Here is a 17746-nt window from a genome sequence, read left to right on the forward strand (position 1 = left end):
TATATTTCTCTAGTGGTTATATGTCTATTTAAATTGTTTCTCTAATCTTGATTTAACCTTGGTAAGTGGTATCTATCCAGAAAAATTATCCATTTCATTTAGATTTTCCAATTTTGTATAGTTCATATTTTTGAAGTATGACCTGATGATTCTTTATATTTCCTTGGTGTCTTTGGTTATTTGCCCTTTTCATTTCCTATTTTCTTAATTTGGATATTCCTTTCCTGCCTTTTAGTTAGTTTGGATAAGGGTTCATTAATATAAATCATTAATATAAATATATAGTTGATTTTCAAAGAACCAACTCTTTGTTTCATTGATTCTTTGTATTGTTCTGTTTCTATTTGTTGATCTCAGTCCTTAGTTATTTACTGCCTTCTACTCCTCTTGGGTGCATTTCCTTCTGTTATAGAGCTTTCAGGTGTGCTGTTATGCTGCTAGTATGAGATATCTCTAATTTCTTTATGAGGGCACTTAGCTATGAACTTGTCTCTTAGCACTGATTTCATTGCAACCCGTAAGTTTCGGTATGTTGTGCCTTCTTTTTCATTGAATTTTGGGAAGTCATTAGTTTCTTTCTTTATTTCTTTTTGTGTTGTTGTTCTTTCTTTATTTCTATCTTAACCCAGTGATCTTTCAGTAGAGATCTCATAGGCTTTAATTTTCCTGTTTCTGTTGAAATTCAGATTTCTGTGTTAGTCTGATAGGATACAGGGACTTATTTCAATTTTCTTATATCTGTTGAGACTTGCTTTGTAACCAAGAACATGATCAATTTTGTAGAAAATTCTGTGAGGTGCTGAGAAGAAGATATATTCGTTTGTGTTTGGGTGAAAGGTTCTGTAGATATCTCCTCTTTTTGCTTTTTACCAGACACTACATATAAACCTTATAACTGAAAACACTGACTCTTTAGATCTACCCTCCTTCTTGGCCTTTGTCATCACTCTGTTACCTTTGGTAATATAGATGTCACTGTGGCAATATTGTCTTCTGTTCCTGAAGTACCCTACAGAGTTTCATTAGTGAAGATGGCTTACTAGTAAACACTATTTCAGTTTGTCTGCAAATATCTCCTAGCTTTCTTCAGCTTCAAAGAAAGATTTTAAAAGGAATGTGCTTTCTTTTAACTTTGAAGATAAAACTTACTTCTTTTCTGGCTCCCATTGTTATGTTTGAGAAATCAACAGTGTTGTAAACATCACTTAGTAAGTAATATGTCTTTTTTTCCCTCTCTTATATTTCTTTAAAGAACGTTTCCTTGTCTATTACATAAAGGTTATTATAAGATAAATTTGATTTTATTTCTTTTTAAGGTATTATTATTGATCTTTCATATTTAGTGATTGGTATATTTTATCAATCAAGGAGTTTAACCATTGAATTAGCAACTCAAATACTACCTCCTCTTTATGCAATGTCCCTTTGGGACTCTAACTAGACTTGTATTGCACTTTCTTGTTCTATCCTTTATTTCTCTCAATCTCTAATATTTCCCACTGTTCTGCCTTTTTTGTGTGGTTTCTATAGGTCTGTTTTCCAAATTCATTTTCATCAAAACCTTAATGTCCTGTGCTATATTAACTCTCCATCTTTCTGTGTCTAACCTATAATAAAAATCTTCTCTGACTGGTATATTTAAGTATAGAGTACGTACCATTCCTTGGTGTTATCTCCCAAGAAACCCTTAATATACTATCTTTCATCACACATTTCATCTACTTCAGTACACATTTTTTGTATTTCTTAGACATGTTTTTAAAATTCTATAGCTCACTTCCAGTGTAAGTGTAATGATCTGTTCATGAAGTTGTTTTGCTTTCTGCTTAATCTTGTTCTCTCTCTCTCTCTCTCTCTCTCTCTCTCTCTCTCTCTCTCTCTGTTTGTGTGTGTGTGTGTGTGTGTGTGTGCGTGCACACACGTGTATGTTTATTATCTTCCCTGTGAAAATTCACTGATATATCAACTAGTGTTCCATCATACAAAGTTTGTTTCTTTTCCTTATGCAGGTTCAGTAATGAATGACTAACCTCAATTGCCTTAAATACCCATTTTAAATTTTGTTATTTCAAATCATAAATATAAAATATAATCTTTAAGCCCTCCTCCCAGTTTAGTAGCCTTGGAAACCCCTTGCCTAAATCCATAATTTCCCTCAGTAGTAGATTTTTTTCTTAATTTACCTCATAGTACATTTCACTATTGGATAGCTTCATTCTGAGCCTCTCTTTCTACTTCCTATCTGATGCTGCAGCAGGTTTTCATTGAGACTCAGAGACTGAACTGTATAGCAAGAAACAGAGATTTCCCCAACTATCTCTAGGAATTGATTCCCAACTCTGTTCTCAAATCAGCAAAACAGTTTATTTAGTTCCATGATGAAAGGAAATCATGGTCTCTCCATCTGCCATATAGTTCAGATCTCTACAAGATCCCTTTTCTCTCAACTGGGGAGCTCAAATTAAACTGAAATTCAGAGTAGACAGGTACATGTGTTAGAGGTTATTGAAATAGCCTCAGCAAGCTCGCGGCTTCATGTACTAGGTACTTATGTTTTCAGAAACTGATAATAGACAGATTTTAGAGATATTTAAGAAGTCGAATTTGCATCATTTATGGTGAAAGAGATATGTGAGTTGAAAGGATATTCAGTATATAAGGCCTATATTTAATATTATGGACAATTTATATATTGGATGGGTAACAGAGCTGTTTAATAAAGGGGCAAGGGTAAATATAATAGGCTCAGGTTTAAGTAAAATGTGGTGGACCTTTTGAAAGTATCCGTGGAATGTATAGATTTAAAGGTCTGCGCTAGAAGCCAGACTCTGGATAAGCTTGAACTCATTTATAGTTTATGTATGTGACTGACATAGTCATGGCTGGAATCATGCAAGCAGAGGACCTAAGACGGACCACAAAAAGACTTGAGGATTTATCCCCTACTGTCCAAGTAGAAGAGGAAGAATCTACACAGATGATACCCAAAGCTAAGAAAAACTTATTTCATTTTTGTTAAATTCCTAGAATCAGTCCTACCTATTGACCTCCCAAGTATTCCATACTTGCTCTGATTTATCCCTTCAGTTTCTGTTGGAGTGACCTCACCTCTGCATAGTCATTCTCAAACCCTGCACTAACCCATCTTAGACTGAAATGTTCATCAAGGTCTGTAATCCTTTTCTCTCTCCCAATGTATGCACCAATTCAATTACCAATTGCCCTGTGTCATCCTGAATTCCTAATTGAAGAGCTAATGTCTCGCATACTGCTCTTTATTCAGTGCCTGGGACAGCACCCTCCTTCTTCCCTTCCACCAAAGGTCATTGCCTTCACTGACATTTTCTCTTCCTATCACACTCAAGGTTTACCTTTAAGATCTTGGGATGTGTATTGGGGAACACTTCACATGATTTATCCTTAATCCTGTTACTTTCTAAGCAATTCCTTACAAATAACAACATTGAACATGTTGCAAGAATTTAAACTAAGCAAACTAAGCAAATATCTGGCATGAGGATTAATGAACCAACATCAGGGTGAGTGCCCTTCATGAGGTGGCCAAATAAGTTAAGGAGGTATGTGATATAACTGGGCTATGATTATTCTGGAAGATTAGGGAGTCAATCAGGTTTAGAGAGGAATTCTGAAAGAGACTACATGATGACAGACTGATGGGAGAGACAAGGAATAAGGGTATCTAATGGTTAGTAGTCATTCATCAATATGGAGATTCATGGCTGAGGGCAGAACAATTGATCCTTATGCCTTCGGATGGGAAATGTTCTAGGTCTACTAATGTAGAATTAAAAATGGGACTAGGAAGAAGCTTTAAGATTGGGTTTTTCTTCCTGTTTTTAATGCTTGTTATGGCTGAAATAAAATGGCAAGCAGCTTATTTGACATCTACCCATGAAAAAGTTGGGACAATGTCAGTAATCTGAAGTAGCTCACGGAATATGTAAGAAAAGGTCATAGTGAAGTCAATTATAGCTTGAATGACAGACATGCAGGAAATTGTGAAAAATAGGTATCAGCACACAACAGCTGCACTATCCAGCCTCATATAGTAGGCTTAATGTTGAACTATCTGTTGTATAGTTACACATTTCCACTTGTTTCTCATTGCCCATTACTTCCCAACACTATCCCTGTTTTCCTGTCACACACAACCACACATAGGTCCACAAACAATCTACACATAGTATTTCTATCATACCTTTATGCCCTCTTTTGCACGTCGACAGTTTTCTATTGAGCTATTCATACAATGTCTTCTGCAGCTCCAACTCTAGCTAACCATGAGATCTACCTTCTTAGTTGGCAGTGCTTCAGTCCAGCTCTATCCTAAAGTCTACCCTCTTTGTAACACCCAAAGACAGATAGGTCTGTGCTAATATCTACCTGTCCCAGATGCCAGAACTGTGTCTAGCAGCTCATGGCAAAACCAAAATAGCACAATAAACATATAGAATGCATTAAAATCTGGGTCTTTCACAATCTAACCATTAAGGACTTTGTTTAGTCTTTCTGTCTCTCAGTATTTTCATCTGTTGCATTTACATCATAAGGGTGTGTGGTAATAGTAAGCATATAACATATATGAAACTCCTTAAATATTCATTTTATTCCCCATCCCTCAGCTAGAACTCTGAGTACAATTCCTAAATGTACCCCTATCTCCATGCCCGCCCTCCCTCCCTCCCTCTCTCCCTCCCTCCCTCCCTCCCTTCCTCTCTCTCTCTCTCTCTCTCTCTCTCTCTCTCTCTCTCTCTCTCTCTCTGACATGTATCTCTTTGTGTGTCCTGTTTCTGTCTTTCTGTGTCTCTGTATGTATCTCTTTGCCTCTGTTCTGTCTCTCTCTGTCTCTCTCTCCCTCTCCCCTGTTCCCCTGTGCTCTCTCTCTCTCTCTCTCTCTCTCTCTCTCTCTCTCTCTGTGTGTGTGTGTGTGTGTGTGTGTGTGTGTGTGTGTGTGTATGTGTGTGTGTGTTGTGTAGGCTACACTTTTTTTTCTTATTTTTATCTTCATCTAACTTTTCACTCACTAAGCAAATAGTAAATGAAAAAATAAGCAAACACATGAATAGAAGAAAATACCACCAGACTAGTTCAGGTTTGTCTGAAATGCTTTGCTGAGTAGCAGGAATTAAAAACAAAAGAAAGCTCAAATCAAAGGCCAATGACCCTCTTAAGTTATTTTTGCTTTACTAGTCCCAGTGACCAAACTGACCTTATGATACCCCTCAGGAAAAAGTTGTACTTTATAAAGGTCATATGGAAATCTGGGATTATATCTCCACTAACTTAAAAGCAGTTGGAGCTTGGTTCTAAACCTTGACTTGTTCAATGTTTGACATTTGAGATACTATTTATTAAAAAATATTTCCTCTTTCTTGCATCTAGTTCTGATCCCAGTTTCCATGAACTTCAGCTGTGTCTTTACCCTCCCACATCATAGTCTTCTTTTTTTGGTGGTTGTTGTTCTGTATTTTCTTTTCAATTTTTTATTTATGTATTTAATTTACATGCCAGTATCAAACTCCCTCTTCTCCCAGTCCCCCCATTCCTCCCGCCTCACCCCCCCCCACTACACCACTCCCCATGCCCACTGCAATGCTAGGCATATTTTCTCCCACTGAGGCCAGAGAAGGTGGCCTGGTTAAGGGAACAAGATCTGCAGGCAGGCAGGCAACAGATTCAGGGACAGCCCTGCTCCAGTTGGGAGTCCCATAGGGAGACCAAGCTGCACATCTGTTACATATGTGCAGGGTGCCTAGGTCCAGCCTATGCTCGATCTTTGGTTGGTGGTTCAGTCTCAGGAAGCTCCCAAGAGCCCAGGTTAGTTGACTCTGTTGGTCTTCTTGTGGAGTCCTTATTCTCTTTGGGTCCCTCAATTCTTCCTCCAACTCTTCCATATGATTTCCTGAACTCTATCTAATGTTGGCTATGGATCTCTGCATCTCTTTCCATTCACTGCTGGGTAAAGCCTCTCCGAGGACAATTATGCTAGCTTCCTGTCTTCAAGCATAACAGAGTATTATTAATAGTATCAGGAATTTGTTCTTGCTCATGGGATGAGTCTCAATTTAGGGCAATCATTGCATACTCATCTTTTTAAGGTGGCTTAAGCAATGAAAAACAATGGGAGTAAAAGTAACTGGGAATACAAGAGAGGCCTAAATTGCTTCTACACAGGTTTTATCACACTCTGGCTTCTGACTCCATTTAAAAGAACAAACAAGTACCTGGATGTGTCTCAGTGATGGAGAGCTTGTCACGCATGCTAGAGATTCTAGATGGGATCCCTAAGCACTAAAATGAAAGAGGGTAGGTAAAGATCTTTTCCCAATCTGTTGGTGGCCTTTACCTATCCTAAATCAGATAGGGGACTAATATCCAATATATATAAAGAACTGAAGAAGGTGGACTCCATAAAATCAAATAACTCCATTAAAAACTGAAGCTCCATTGGACTTGCAAATTTATATGCACCAGTACAGGGGAACGCCAGGGCTGAAAAGTGGGAGTGGGTGAGTAGGGGAGTGGGGGGAAGGGTATGGGGGACTTTTGGGATAGCATTGGAAATGTAAATGAGGAAAATGTCTAATAAAAAATATTTTTAAAAATGGGGCTCAGAGCTAAACAAAGAATTCTCACCTGAGGAATACCAAATGGCTGAGAAGCACCTGAAAAAATGTTCAACATCCTTAATCATCAGGGAAATGCAAATCAAAACAACCTTGAGATTCCACCTCACACCAGTCAGAATGGCTAAGATCAAAATTTCAGGTGACAGCAGATGCTGGCAAGGATGTGGAGAAAGAGGAACACTCCTCCATTGTTGGTGGGATTGCAAGCTTGTACAACCACTCTGGAAATCAGTCTGGCGGTTCCTCAGAAAATTGGACATAGTACTACCAGAGGATCCCGCAATACCTCTCCTGGGTATATATCCAGAAGATGTTCCAACCGGTAAGAAGGACACATGCTCCACTATGTTCATAGCAGCCTTATTTATAATAGCCAGAAGCTGGAAAGAACCCAGATGCCCCTCAACGGAGGAATGGATACAGAAAATGTGGTACATTTACACAATGGAGTACTACTCAGCTATTAAAAAGAATGAATTTATGAAATTCCTAGCCAAATGGATGGACCTGGAGGGCATCATCCTGAATGAGGTAACCCAATTACAAAAGAACTCAAATGATATGTACTCACTGATAAGTGGATACTAGCCCAGAAACTTAGAATACCCAAGATATAAGATACAATTTGCTAAACACATGAAACTCAAGAAGAACAAAGACCAAAGTGTAGACACTTTGCCCCTTCTTAGAATTGGGAACAAAACACCCATTGAAGGAGTTACAAAGTTTGGAGCTGTGACAAAAGGATGGACATCTAGAGACTGCCATATCCCGGGATCCATCCCATAATCAGCCTCCAAACACTGACACCATTGCATACACAAGCAAGAGTGTGCTGATAGGACCCAGATATAGCTGTCTCTTGTGAGACTATGCCGGGGCCTAGCAAACACAGAAGTGGATGCTCACAGTCAGCTATTGGATGGATCACAGGGCCCCCAATGGAGGAGCTAGAGAAAGTACCCAAGGAGGTAAAAGGATCTGCAACCCTATAGGTGGAACAACAATATGAACTACCCAGTACTCCCCAGCGCTCATGTCTTTAGTTGCATATGTATCAGAAGATGGCCTAGTCAGCCATCAGTGGAAAGAGAGGCCCATTAGTCTTGCAAACTTTATCTGTCTCAGTACAGGGGAACGCCAGTGCCAAGAAGTGGGAGTGGGTGGGTGGGGGAGCGTGTGGGGGACTTTTGGGATAGCATTGGAAATGTAAATAAAATAAATACCTAATAAAAAAAGAAATTAAAAAAATGAAAGAGGGATGGAGGGAGGGAAGGAGGGAGGGAGGGAGAAAAAGGTGTATGAGGAAGAGAAGGAAGAGGAGGAGGAGGAGAAAGAGGAGGAGGGTGAAGTCTTGAACAGGAAGTTGTATAAGCAAACCTCTAAAAAATGAACTGAGGCCAGTGTGAGAGTGGTGTGCGGTGCAGAGGGAAGCCTCCCACTGCCCACCTTTGCCAAGCTTGTTTTGCTAATTCAAAACAGGTGAGAAGGCAGCTGCAGAACAGTGTGGTCAGGCAAGTGGAACACTGCTGTCAGGAGCTGGAGAGGTGCTAATTGTTACTAAGATCTTATCCTACTTAGTTAGATGCAGCATTTAACCTCTGACTCCTGGTAGCTGTTCCTAGCAGTCCTGATACCTGCAGCTGAGAAAGCTTTCTCCCTCCAGGTCTGCCCAGCTCTGAACTCCACAACATAAAGGCCCGTCCTGGGGAAATAAGCACCCGGTGAGAAGCCAAGGAAAAAGGTCAGAAGGACAGGTTTTCCTACTCCATTCTGCAAGACTCCTGTTGTTCAGGGTTATCTTCATGCCTTTTTAAGACTGCCAGAGTTTTATGCACCTTGATTAACAGTGGTTATCTGTGTTAATCGCCATATACTATATAAATGTTCAACCCAAGATGGGACCCACTTCTATGGCTCAGGGAATCATTGCAGAAAAAGAAATGCAAATTCTAAGAGCCAGAGGTGTTGAATGACTATGAGGAAAGTGTTTTCCCAAAACAGAGGGAACTTGAATATAGAAAGTCAGAGCAGTTGGGACAGTGTGCACTAGACCTGCAAGGAGTTAAGCCAGATAACATTCCAGCATGGAGAAAAGGGATGGGCATGAAGTCGCACTCCTAGCAGGAGCACTATTGGTAATTGGTAACTGATGAGGGAGAGGGAGGGACAGAGAGACAGAGACAGAAACTGGGACAGAGATACAGAGAGAGAGAGAGAGAGAGAGAGAGAGAGAGAGAGAGTCAGTTTTCTTTAATGCTGTGGGAACTCGTAGGTCAACCACATTCCAGCAAAAGACAACACATACAAGAATTTATGAACAGTACAAATTGGACTGATATTTTTGTTTCATTGGTTATTAAAAAGAACACAAATTTAGAAAGGTAGGAAAGAAGGACTTGGATCTGAGAAGAGTCAAGAAAGTGGAAATTACACACACACACCTTGTAAGACATTCTCAATTTGTATTAGTTCCAAAGCTACTAAGACTGCTCACCCACCACCCCCACCCCCACCCCCGTGCATGCTTCCCCCACCTCCATATCCCAACACATTCATCCCACAGTCTGAGCCCATGAATCACACTTTTAGATCATTCATCTTCTACATAGCATCAAGTAGTGAGTGGCAGCCTTAAACAAAGGTTAGGAATAATCTGCAAAGGGTAGATTCATTTTCTGACCCTTGTCAACAAACTTGAGGCACATAATTGGATCTTCCCATGCCTTCCTCATCAGCAAATTAGTAATAGTATATAGATGAAAATACTGTCATAAAAATTAATTATCAGCAAAGCACTTGCTGTGCAAGTATGAGTGTATTTCTTGAGTTTAAATCTCTAGAATACAGAAGGAAAGCTGAGTATGGTCATATGTACCAGAACTAGTGTTAGATAAAGACTCAGGAAGATAACAGATGTCCTCTCCACCATGCTAACTCTAATTTCATCCAGAGACATCCAATAAATATATTGGATATGTGATATATGTATGGATAGATAGATAGATAGATAGATAGATAGATATACACATAATTTTTTCACACAATTACAATTAAATCTTAGTTTGGGCAGGGCTGCTTATGTAGTTTGGTAATAATGTATTTGTCTAGCATTAGTGAGGCTCCAGGATCAATCCTTATTACTGCAAGTAGAAAATAACAAAGAACACTTAGAAGAGGGGTCAGCTCAATAGGGAATGTGGCATATGACAGAGTTAAATGAATTACCCATGTAATTGCCGTTGCTTTACTGGAATACATTTTGAAAAATACACCTTTACTTGTGTTTTGTCATTCTGGGAGCACTGAAGAGTGTATTTTCACAAATTACACAAAGTGCTACTTTCACAAAGTAGAGGTTACTGATAACATAAAAGGTTAAATTTAACCCTCCTCCTTTCTCCCACACTCTCTCAACTTCTACCATATACAAGTAAGATTAAGGAAGAGGAGGAGGAGGAGAAAGAGGAGGAGGGTGAAGTCTTGAACAGGAAGTTGTATAAGCAAACCTCTAAAAAATGAACTGAGGCCAGTGTGAGAGTGGTGTGCGGTGCAGAGGGAAGCCTCCCACTGCCCACCTTTGCCAAGCTTGTTTTGCTAATTCAAAACAGGTGAGAAGGCAGCTGCAGAACAGTGTGGTCAGGCAAGTGGAACACTGCTGTCAGGAGCTGGAGAGGTGCTAATTGTTACTAAGATCTTATCCTACTTAGTTAGATGCAGCATTTAACCTCTGACTCCTGGTAGCTGTTCCTAGCAGTCCTGATACCTGCAGCTGAGAAAGCTTTCTCCCTCCAGGTCTGCCCAGCTCTGAACTCCACAACATAAAGGCCCGTCCTGGGGAAATAAGCACCCGGTGAGAAGCCAAGGAAAAAGGTCAGAAGGACAGGTTTTCCTACTCCATTCTGCAAGACTCCTGTTGTTCAGGGTTATCTTCATGCCTTTTTAAGACTGCCAGAGTTTTATGCACCTTGATTAACAGTGGTTATCTGTGTTAATCGCCATATACTATATAAATGTTCAACCCAAGATGGGACCCACTTCTATGGCTCAGGGAATCATTGCAGAAAAAGAAATGCAAATTCTAAGAGCCAGAGGTGTTGAATGACTATGAGGAAAGTGTTTTCCCAAAACAGAGGGAACTTGAATATAGAAAGTCAGAGCAGCAACAGATTCAAAAATATTGAAATTGTCCCATGTATCCTATCAGATCACCATGCACTAAGGCTGATCTTCAATAACAAAATAAATAACAGAAAGCCAACATTCACATGGAAACTGAACAACACTCTTCTCAATGATACCTTGGTCAAGGAAGGAATAAAGAAAGAAATTAAAGACTTTTTAGAGTTTAATGAAAATGAAGCCACAACGTACCCAAACCTTTGGGACACAATGAAAGCATTTCTAAGAGGGAAACTCATAGCTATGAGTGCCTTCAAGAAAAAACGGGAGAGAGCACATACTAGCAGCTTGACAACACATCTAAAAGCTCTAGAAAAAAAGGAAGCAAATTCACCCAAGAGGAGTAGACGGCAGGAAATAATCAAACTCAGGGGTGAAATCAACCAAGTGGAAACAAGAAGAACTATTCAAAGAATTAACCAAACGAGGAGTTGGTTCTTTGAGAAAATCAACAAGATAGATAAACCCTTAGCTAGACTCACTAAAGGGCACAGGGACAAAATCCTAATTAACAAAATCAGAAATGAAAAGGGAGACATAACAACAGATCCTGAAGAAATCCAAAACACCATCAGATCCTTCTACAAAAGGCTATACTCAACAAAACTGGAAAACCTGGACGAAATGGACAAATTTCTGGACAGATACCAGGTACCAAAGTTGAATCAGGATCAAGTTGACCTTCTAAACAGTCCCATATCCCCTAAAGAAATAGAAGCAGTTATTAATAGTCTCCCAGCCAAAAAAAGCCCAGGACCAGACGGGTTTAGTGCAGAGTTCTATCAGACCTTCAAAGAAGATCTAACTCCAGTTCTGCACAAACTTTTTCACAAGATAGAAGTAGAAGGTATTCTACCCAACTCATTTTATGAAGCCACTATTACTCTGATACCTAAACCACAGAAAGATCCAACAAAGATAGAGAACTTCAGACCAATTTCTCTTATGAACATCGATGCAAAAATTCTTAATAAAATTCTCGCTAACCGAATCCAAGAACACATTAAAGCAATCATCCATCCTGACCAAGTAGGTTTTATTCCAGGGATGCAGGGATGGTTTAATATACGAAAATCCATCAATGTAATCCATTATATAAACAAACTCAAAGACAAAAACCACATGATCATCTCGTTAGATGCAGAAAAAGCATTTGACAAGATCCAACACCCATTCATGATAAAAGTTCTGGAAAGATCAGGAATTCAAGGCCAATACCTAAACATGATAAAAGCAATCTACAGCAAACCAGTAGCCAACATCAAAGTAAATGGAGAGAAGCTGGAAGCAATCCCACTAAAATCAGGGACTAGACAAGGCTGCCCACTTTCTCCCTACCTTTTCAACATAGTACTTGAAGTATTAGCCAGAGCAATTCGACAACAAAAGGAGATCAAGGGGATACAAATTGGAAAAGAGGAAGTCAAAATATCACTTTTTGCAGATGATATGATAGTATATATAAGTGACCCTAAAAATTCCAACAGAGAACTCCTAAACCTGATAAACAGCTTCGGTGAAGTAGCTGGATATAAAATTAACTCAAACAAGTCAATGGCCTTTCTCTACACAAAGAATAAACAGGCTGAGAAAGAAATTAGGGAAACAACACCCTTCTCAATAGCCACAAATAATATAAAATATCTCGGCGTGACTCTAACGAAGGAAGTGAAAGATCTGTATGATAAAAACTTCAAGTCCCTGAAGAAAGAAATTAAAGAAGATCTCAGAAGATGGAAAGATCTCCCATGCTCATGGATTGGCAGGACCAACATTGTAAAAATGGCTATCTTGCCAAAAGCAATCTACAGATTCAATGCAATCCCCATTAAAATTCCAACTCAATTCTTCAACGAATTAGAAGGAGCAATTTGCAAATTCATCTGGAATAACAAAAAACCGAGGATAGCAAAAACTCTTCTCAAGGATAAAAGAACCTCTGGTGGAATCACCATGCCTGACCTAAAGCTTTACTACAGAGCAATTGTGATAAAAACTGCATGGTACTGGTATAGAGACAGACAAGTGGACCAATGGAATAGAATTGAAGACCCAGAAATGAACCCACACACCTATGGTCACTTGATCTTCGACAAGGGAGCCAAAACCATCCAGTGGAAGAAAGACAGCATTTTCAACAATTGGTGCTGGCACAACTGGTTGTTATCATGTAGAAGAATGCGAATCGATCCATACTTATCTCCTTGTACTAAGGTCAAATCTAAGTGGATCAAGGAACTTCACATAAAACCAGAGACACTGAAACTTATAGAGGAGAAAGTGGGGAAAAGCCTTGAAGATATGGGCACAGGGGAAAAATTCCTGAACAGAACAGCAATGGCTTGTGCTGTAAGATCGAGAATTGACAAATGGGACCTAATGAAACTCCAAAGTTTCTGCAAGGCAAAAGACACTGTCTATAAGACAAAAAGACCACCAACAGACTGGGAAAGGATCTTTACCTATCCTAAATCAGATAGGGGACTAATATCCAACATATATAAAGAACTCAAGAAGGTGGACCTCAGAAAATCAAATAACCCCCTTAAAAAATGGGGCTCAGAACTGAACAAAGAATTCTCACCTGAGGAATACCGAATGGCAGAGAAGCACCTGAAAAAATGTTCAACATCCTTAATCATCAGGGAAATGCAAATCAAAACAACCCTGAGATTCCACCTCACACCAGTGAGAATGGCTAAGATCAAAAATTCAGGTGACAGCAGATGCTGGCGAGGATGTGGAGAAAGAGGAACACTCCTCCATTGTTGGTGGGATTGCAGGCTTGTACAACCACTCTGGAAATCAGTCTGGCGGTTCCTCAGAAAATTGGACATAGTACTACCGGAGGATCCAGCAATACCTCTCCTGGGCATATATCCAGAAGAAGCCCCAACTGGTAAGAAGGACACATGCTCCACTATGTTCATAGCAGCCTTATTTATAATAGCCAGAAACTGGAAAGAACCCAGATGCCCCTCAACAGAGGAATGGATACAGAAAATGTGGTACATCTACACAATGGAGTACTACTCAGCTATTAAAAAGAATGAATTTATGAAATTCCTAGCCAAATGGATGGACCTGGAGAGCATCATCCTGAGTGAGGTAACACAATCACAAAGGAACTCACACAATATGTACTCACTGATAAGTGGATACTAGCCCAAAACCTAGGATACCCACGATATAAGATACAATTTCCTAAACACATGAAACTCAAGAAAAATGAAGACTGAAGTGTGGACACTATGCCCCTCCTTAGAAGTGGGAACAAAACACCCATGGAAGGAGTTACAGAAACAAAGTATGGAGCTGAGATGAAAGGATGGACCATGTAGAGACTGCCATATCCAGGGATCCACCCCATAATCAGCTTCCAAATGCTGACACCATTGCATACACTAGCAAGATTTTACTGAAAGGACCCAGATGTAGCTGTCTCTTGTGAGACTATGCCGGGGCCTAGCAAACACAGAAGTGGATGCTCACAGTCAGCTAATGGATGGATCACAGGGCTCCCAATGGAGGAGCTAGAGAAAGTACCCAAGGAGCTAAAGGGATCTTCAACCCTATAGGTGGAACAACATTATGAACTAACCAGTACCCCTGAGCTCTTGACTCTAGCTGCATATGTATCAAAAGATGGCCTAGTCGGCCATCACTGGAAAGAGAGGCCCATTGGACACGCAGACTTTGTGTGCCCCGGTACAGGGGAACGCCAGGGCCAAAGGGGGGGAGTGGGTGGGTAGGGGAGTGGGGGTGGGTGGGTAAGGGGGACTTTTGGTATAGCATTGGAAATGTAAATGAGCTAAATACCTAATTAAAAAAAAAAAAAAAAAAAAAAAAAAAAAAAAAAAAAAAAAGAAAGTCAGAGCAGTTGGGACAGTGTGCACTAGACCTGCAAGGAGTTAAGCCAGATAACATTCCAGCATGGAGAAAAGGGATGGGCATGAAGTCGCACTCCTAGCAGGAGCACTATTGGTAATTGGTAACTGATGAGGGAGAGGGAGGGACAGAGAGACAGAGACAGAAACTGGGACAGAGATACAGAGAGAGAGAGAGAGAGAGAGAGAGAGAGAGAGAGAGAGTCAGTTTTCTTTAATGCTGTGGGAACTCGTAGGTCAACCACATTCCAGCAAAAGACAACACATACAAGAATTTATGAACAGTACAAATTGGACTGATATTTTTGTTTCATTGGTTATTAAAAAGAACACAAATTTAGAAAGGTAGGAAAGAAGGACTTGGATCTGAGAAGAGTCAAGAAAGTGGAAATTACACACACACACCTTGTAAGACATTCTCAATTTGTATTAGTTCCAAAGCTACTAAGACTGCTCACCCACCACCCCCACCCCCACCCCCGTGCATGCTTCCCCCACCTCCATATCCCAACACATTCATCCCACAGTCTGAGCCCATGAATCACACTTTTAGATCATTCATCTTCTACATAGCATCAAGTAGTGAGTGGCAGCCTTAAACAAAGGTTAGGAATAATCTGCAAAGGGTAGATTCATTTTCTGACCCTTGTCAACAAACTTGAGGCACATAATTGGATCTTCCCATGCCTTCCTCATCAGCAAATTAGTAATAGTATATAGATGAAAATACTGTCATAAAAATTAATTATCAGCAAAGCACTTGCTGTGCAAGTATGAGTGTATTTCTTGAGTTTAAATCTCTAGAATACAGAAGGAAAGCTGAGTATGGTCATATGTACCAGAACTAGTGTTAGATAAAGACTCAGGAAGATAACAGATGTCCTCTCCACCATGCTAACTCTAATTTCATCCAGAGACATCCAATAAATATATTGGATATGTGATATATGTATGGATAGATAGATAGATAGATAGATAGATATACACATAATTTTTTCACACAATTACAATTAAATCTTAGTTTGGGCAGGGCTGCTTATGTAGTTTGGTAATAATGTATTTGTCTAGCATTAGTGAGGCTCCAGGATCAATCCTTATTACTGCAAGTAGAAAATAACAAAGAACACTTAGAAGAGGGGTCAGCTCAATAGGGAATGTGGCATATGACAGAGTTAAATGAATTACCCATGTAATTGCCGTTGCTTTACTGGAATACATTTTGAAAAATACACCTTTACTTGTGTTTTGTCATTCTGGGAGCACTGAAGAGTGTATTTTCACAAATTACACAAAGTGCTACTTTCACAAAGTAGAGGTTACTGATAACATAAAAGGTTAAATTTAACCCTCCTCCTTTCTCCCACACTCTCTCAACTTCTACCATATACAAGTAAGATTAAGGAAGAGGAGGAGGAGGAGAAAGAGGAGGAGGGTGAAGTCTTGAACAGGAAGTTGTATAAGCAAACCTCTAAAAAATGAACTGAGGCCAGTGTGAGAGTGGTGTGCGGTGCAGAGGGAAGCCTCCCACTGCCCACCTTTGCCAAGCTTGTTTTGCTAATTCAAAACAGGTGAGAAGGCAGCTGCAGAACAGTGTGGTCAGGCAAGTGGAACACTGCTGTCAGGAGCTGGAGAGGTGCTAATTGTTACTAAGATCTTATCCTACTTAGTTAGATGCAGCATTTAACCTCTGACTCCTGGTAGCTGTTCCTAGCAGTCCTGATACCTGCAGCTGAGAAAGCTTTCTCCCTCCAGGTCTGCCCAGCTCTGAACTCCACAACATAAAGGCCCGTCCTGGGGAAATAAGCACCCGGTGAGAAGCCAAGGAAAAAGGTCAGAAGGACAGGTTTTCCTACTCCATTCTGCAAGACTCCTGTTGTTCAGGGTTATCTTCATGCCTTTTTAAGACTGCCAGAGTTTTATGCACCTTGATTAACAGTGGTTATCTGTGTTAATCGCCATATACTATATAAATGTTCAACCCAAGATGGGACCCACTTCTATGGCTCAGGGAATCATTGCAGAAAAAGAAATGCAAATTCTAAGAGCCAGAGGTGTTGAATGACTATGAGGAAAGTGTTTTCCCAAAACAGAGGGAACTTGAATATAGAAAGTCAGAGCAGTTGGGACAGTGTGCACTAGACCTGCAAGGAGTTAAGCCAGATAACATTCCAGCATGGAGAAAAGGGATGGGCATGAAGTCGCACTCCTAGCAGGAGCACTATTGGTAATTGGTAACTGATGAGGGAGAGGGAGGGACAGAGAGACAGAGACAGAAACTGGGACAGAGATACAGAGAGAGAGAGAGAGAGAGAGAGAGATTATGGGGGTAGAAAGCTCATGGTGCTGATATATGAAGTTCTTTGCCAAATGCCATAACCTTAAAATGGTACTTCCCAGTCTTCATATCTGTGGCCCACTATTTTTTTTGGTTGCTTTAAATTGTCTAGTCTCTAGAATTCTGTTATATCAATAATAATATAATAAGACAAACAGAATCCTTGTATGTCTCCTAGTCACTCCTATCTCCAAATCTTAGAATTCTGTCTGGCATGAAATGGTAGATAGAAACTTTAAAGAACTGCTGTTCTAAGAAATAAAATTCACTGAGTTCAAATCCCAGTTTCTCCACGTCATGGCTAGGAAAGCCTAGAGAAGGATTGCTGCCAAAGACCAGCCTCAGCTATGTCTGGGTTCCTGAGAGAAGGAGTGTTTGAAAGAGGCTGAACAAATGACTCAAATCAAATTGTGGGTCCAAACTGAGAGCCCATGTTCTACTCAAGACAGCTTCCCAAAGTTCTCTCTTTCCCTTTCTCTCTCCCTTTCCTTCCCCTCTCCTTCTCCTCACCTCTCTCTTTCTCCCCCATGTATATGTGTGTGTGTGTGTGTGTGTGTATGTGTGTGTATGTGTGTGTGTATGTGTGCCTTGTGAACACCACTCCCTAAACATCTTTATCTCCTTTCCTTAGTATCTTTCTGACAAGTTGGCTCATAGTGCAGCTGTCTCTGATCCTTTCGATCTGTGATGCT

The sequence above is a fragment of the Mus musculus genome, chromosome 7 (genome assembly GCF_000001635.26).
Source record: "Mus musculus strain C57BL/6J chromosome 7, GRCm38.p6 C57BL/6J".
NCBI lineage: Eukaryota > Metazoa > Chordata > Mammalia > Rodentia > Muridae > Mus > Mus musculus.